Raw genomic sequence first — 5,940 nt, 5'->3', positions numbered from 1 at the left:
AATCTGTAATTTTGTCAGATCGTTTTTGCGTTTCTTAGAAGTCCCATCGAACATGGTTTAATCTGTGTAAATTTTGAGTAAAACAGGTCAGGAGACGTTTTGTCCTTTCAGATGGCTGAAATGATATGCAAGTTTTATACTGAGACCTGGGGATGGTGCTCAGCATAGTTGAAGCAATGGAGGCAAAGATGTATTTCCAATGCTCATCTATTGTTTGGGAATCAAGCCCATCAAGATTCAATTGAAAGTTTTGATAATTTAATCTGGATTTAAACAACTCCCAGTCTGCTTGTTTATACCGGAAATATCGTCTTCCTTTGTTTAGTATTGGTGATGTGGAAATTATTTTAATTATGATGGGTATATGGTCTGAACCAACGTTCAGACCAGGTTGTAGGTGTGTGTGAGGTAGGCAAGTGCTGCCCTATCCCCAAAAACGAGTGCTGTGGTGTAGTGTCGTGTGGGTAGCGTTGATATCTCCGGCAAAGAAGAGTGGGAGGTTTGTACAATTGAATAATTTGTTAAAGTCTGCAAGAGCAAATTAGTGTTTGGTTTTATATAAGCAGTGAAAAAGATAATGGGGCCCTGTGGGGTGAATTACCTGACTGCCATGAAGTCAGGGTGGCTGAATGAGAGGGTGAGGAACTCATGAGTGATGGTGGATTTTATGAGGACACAGGACCTCATTTGCAATCCGTCCCCTGATTGCCTGGATGTGTAACCATAGTGCCGAATTCTATAGCCATCTGTGATGGATATAGAATTCAATAGGACCACATCAGGGCATTCTTGTTCTAGAAAGTCGTAAAAAATATTTCGGATTGAAAAAAATGACCTTAATGAACGATAGTTAGCATGCCACTCAGGGTAGACCCATTTTACCTGTGTTTACCTTGCGTGACGTTACCTGATCCCGGTAACAGTTCCGTGATCGAGCCTCGATCGACGGTTCCTCTAAGTCAGGGAGAGAGTCCTGCAAGCAGGACACAGTCCTGGGAATCGGCGGACCAATTTCCCAATACTCCTGCGCTGTCCCAACCGCCCCCTAGAAGGGTGCACGGCAACGGCTCCCACCAAGGGCAGAGGGAGCTCTTCCTCGGCTTCGGGAACGACTTCGACGTCGATTTCGGAGCCGCTACTTTCGTCGTCAAGGATGGTGTCATCCAAACGATGACGACGAGGCTACGGGACTGTTTTTTTTTTGGCATGCTAGTTTGGGGGTGACATCTGTTTGCATTTGTGTTCAGTGTTTTTTGTAGTGTTAAGTGCTTGTGTAGTTTCTCTTGGATTTCGTTGTGGTGCTGGTTGCAAAACGAGGTGTCTTCGTGTGGAGCAATGAGGCTCTGGGTTAGTGTTTGTCACCACAGTTGAGGTGGTTTGAGTTGTTGTGGCTTTTCCGGGGTGTATAAATTGTCATCTTCGAAGATCTCTGGGACAACAATGCTGGGGAAGCCATTTCTTTGTAATATGATAGGGATGATGTTTGCGAATTTCTTAGTGTTCTATTTAGCAGCAATGAGACCTACGTGTAAAATGGCTTGTATTTTTGGGTTGTGTTGGGTGTGAGTGTATTGTTGAATTGGGGAGGTGGAGGCAGAGTTGTCCTTGAGGTAGATGCAGGTCGTCTGGGTGTGTTAGTATGGACAGGCAGTGTGGCGGCTGTTGTGGCATATGAAGGAGCATTGTTCTTGTTTTCCCTAAGCTGGGTTCGAATTGCTTTCAGTATTTCCTTTCTCTTGGGGCAGGAACCGCTAACTGCAACCTCTCGCAGTTGCAGCTTTTGATGCTCCCCTTGCAGTTGGCGAAGAAGTGACCTTCACCACCGCAACGAGAGCATCTGTGTGTGTGTGTGCATGTGTCTTTATAGTGTTCATATCTGTAGCAGTTTAGGCATTGTTCGATGTAAATAAAGCACTCTGGTTCTATGTTATAGGTTGGGTTCTATGTAGTTCTATCTGGTTCTATGTTATAGGATGTATTAAACATCATGATCCCACGTGAAAGAAATTTCTGGGCTTCATCTGGGTCAGAGACACGAATCTTAAAGATTCGTGACTCAGGAGGCTTGTAAACGTCAAGGACAGTGACACCGTTCTTGGCGGATACTTCATGGCCGACATATTAACACGATCGTGGGAGGATCGTCCTGTCGATCTTTTTTGCAACGACCGTGTACTTTGCCTTAGTTTCCGGAGAAACCATGTTTTATCATCTTTCTTCAGTCTTCGGTCGAGAGGAATGGTGTCAGTTGTTCGGGTTTGGCTACCCTCACTTTGAAGCCAGAGTGGATTTTGAAGAGGTTTGTGACTGCCACCTCAGTGATGGTGAAGATCTTCTGGTGTGCCACCTCACAAGAGATGGGCTCTCCAGCGTATGCTAATGTTATGACATGTCCCATGGTCATACTATAGCTTGGGTGATATGATGGGTCAAGGTTCAGTCTAGCAGGTGCTAATTTAGACAAGACAAAGTAAGGTAGCTGAAGGCATCAAAAAGGGAAGGGCTCCTACCTGCTTATTCGTTTCCTTTAGGAAATTTTCTAGAGTGGCAGTGTGTGTGTGTGTGTGTGTGTGTGTGTGTGTGTGTGTCTGTGTGTAAACATACACACACTGTTGAGGGCTAACTGCATTTACAACAAACGAATTGATTCCATTCAATTCATGGAGAATCAGTAAAGTTCAGTCATTCTGAGTCAAAGTGGTCGAATCAACTCGGATTATATATATATATATATATATATATATTATATATATATATATATATATATATATTTTATATATATGTGCGTGTGTGTGTGTGTGTGTGTGTGTGTGTGTGTGTGTGTGTGTGTGTGTGTGTGTGTGTGTGTGTGTGTGTGTGTGTGTGTGTGTGTGTGCATATGCGCGTGTGTGTATGTATATATATATTCATATATATATTATGTATATATATATAGATAGATAGATAGATAGATAGATAGATAGATAGATAGATAGATAGATAGATAGATAGATAGATAGATAGATAGATAGATAGATAGATAGATAGATAGTTAGATAGATAGATAGATAGATAGAAAGATATAGATATAGATATAGATATATATTTATTTATTTATTTATCTATTTATTTATTTATTTAGATATGAATATATTTATTTAGATATTTATATATATATATGATGTGTGTATGTGTGTTCTTACCTAGCTGCTTCAATACGGGAGAAGAGCTAAGCTCAGATGGTCCCATCTACTATATTTCAGTTATCATATAACTTTTAAAATTGATGCACATTTTTGGCACACATAACGTTATTTGGAAGATTGTTCCATGTTTCAGTAGTTCTGTTTGGGAGACTGAACTTCTTGACATCTTTCTCGCCTCTTTTTACTTTCAACTTTTTGCTGTGCCTTTTACCCTTTACCCTTCCTGTAATATAGTTGAACATCATTATCATGTCACCTCTTCTTCTTCTTTCTTTCAAAGTAGTAAGACCTATTTTCTGTAGTCTTTCTTCATAGTTCATATCTCTTAGAGTAGGTGCCCATCTTGTAGCTGCTCTTTGAGCTCTTTCTAGTTTATCTATATATATATATATATTTTAAGTGTGGACTCCGTACCACAACACCATACTCAAGAGTAGGTCTTGATGGCTGGATTAACCTTCTTTATCGTGTCTTCGGCCACATACACGAATGCCCTCTTCATGTTGGCAAACAGCCCCAGCATTTTTGTGATTATTCCAAGGTCTTTTCCTTTATCTGCTTGCTTTAATATTACGTCTCCTAACTTGTAGTGATATAGTGGACGATTTTTACTTTCTCCAAATCTGACTACATGGCATTTATAGGTGTTAAAATCCATTGATGTCACTCTGGATGCAATGGCATAAGACATTGTCTTTTATCCTTTTTTCAATTTCGCGTCATCTGCAAACATATTCAGATAAGTACCTGAGCTTATGTTTGACCCTAAATCATTTATGAAAATAGTAAACATAATCGGCGCCAAGACCGATCCTTGAGGTACTCCGCTAGTTACTCGTCGCCATGTAGAGTGTTCCCTCTAATTACGGTTCTCATCTGTCTCTCATGAAGAAAGTCTTCCATCCATTGAGGATTTGCCTTTCACTCCACCTAGGTGTTCTAATTTCTATAATAGTCTTTTATGAGACACCTTAAAGTCTAAGTATATACAATCCACCCAACCGTCTCTTGTACTATTTCAGAAACTCTTGTCATAGAAACAGATGAGATTTACTACCATGACCTTCTTTCCCTAAACCCAAATTGTTTATTTGATATCATATCGTGTTTTTCAAATACTTCAATCCACTGTTTCCTAATTATCCTTTCTAATAGCTTGCATACTACACTAGTTAACGAAACTGGTCTATAATTTAGAGGGTTTTGTTTGTCGCCGTTCTTGTACAAAGGTTTAACAATAGCAAGTTCCCAATCTTTTGATAGTTTTCCTTGTCTCACTGAATTTTGGAATATTAACAATAACGGTGTACACAGTTCTTCGGCACATTCCCTCAGAACCCAGTTAGGTATCTCATATAGTCCCTCTGCTTTAGTCTTGTCTAACCTTTCAGCAGGTCTTTTATTTCATTCTTTTCGAGTGTGATATTTTCGATATTCTGATTTACGTTTGTACGATTACTTGTCATTTCAGAGTATGGGCCCTGAAGAAAAACTGACTAAAAATTCTCATCAAGGATTTCACACAGTTGTTTGTTTTCTCTCATTTTCTTGCACCTATCATTGAACCACTTTTGGCCATTACTTGCTTAATTTTTTAATCTTGATACATTTTTTTCTACTTCGCAAAATTTAGAATATTGCATTTCAAGGTTCTCTTCTTTCATGAGAGTTTCCCATTTATGTCATCAAAGAAATCTTTAAGGCTTCTGTAATTACCTCTCTTGTAATTGTACTTTCCTTTTCTTCCCTTACTTACGATGAGTTTTTCCTATAACAGAAAGTATTTCAACTTAATTACTATATGATCACTTTTTGCTAGATGAGGGCAGTATTCCATATCCTTAATGTCATCTTTATGCTTTGTAAATATCAGGTCAAACACAGACGGTCTATCTAGCCCTCTTCTCCTGGTATGATCTGTTACATTCTGAAAGAGACAAAATTCATATATGACTTCTATAAATTTTGCATTCCACGAATCTGGCTGAGCTCTGGGATCGAAACTTTCCCAGTCAATTTTACTATTAAAATCCCGTTACAAGATTTTTTTTTTCATTAGTTTCCGAAAGTTGTAGTACTTCTTCCAAGCTCTTTAACGTTTCTTGAATAAGTTTTGGGTAATTTTTTGTGACCACACTGATGTATGAGGTGGCCGTACACTGTGGTTATTATATTTACTCCGTTTGTTTCTACCTCAATTGCCTTTAGTTCTAATATAGGATCTTGCTGAATCTCTATCTCCGTTATAATAATTCCTTTGCTTGTTAATACTGCTACCCCCTCCATTTCCATTTGCCCTATTTTCTCCTCCAAATTCTGTAGTCTCTGAGTCCTAATGTTACATCGTCTACGGAGGGATCCAAATTGGATTCAATGATGCATATTACATCTAGTGTATTACATCTGGTTCATTGCATCTAGTTCTAGTTACTTCGAACATAAACCAACTTTATTTGTATAAACGATGTCTACATAATATTTCGGTATTCCTTTTGGTTGCAAGACTAATGTTTGTCTCCACATTTTGGTTCCGATAGTAAACTTGTTGTAAACTTGCTGTGTGTGTATGTGTATATAAATATATATATATATATATATATATATATATATATATATATATATATATATATATATATATATATATTCATATGTATATACATATATATATATATATATATATATATATATATATATATATATATATATATATTTATTTATTTATTTATTTATTCATATACATATATGACAAACCAGC

The sequence above is a fragment of the Penaeus monodon genome, chromosome 14, assembly GCF_015228065.2.
Source record: "Penaeus monodon isolate SGIC_2016 chromosome 14, NSTDA_Pmon_1, whole genome shotgun sequence".
Classification (NCBI taxonomy): domain Eukaryota; kingdom Metazoa; phylum Arthropoda; class Malacostraca; order Decapoda; family Penaeidae; genus Penaeus; species Penaeus monodon.
The sequence above is the reverse complement of the archived record's forward strand: the minus strand, read 5'-3'. Positions refer to the sequence as shown.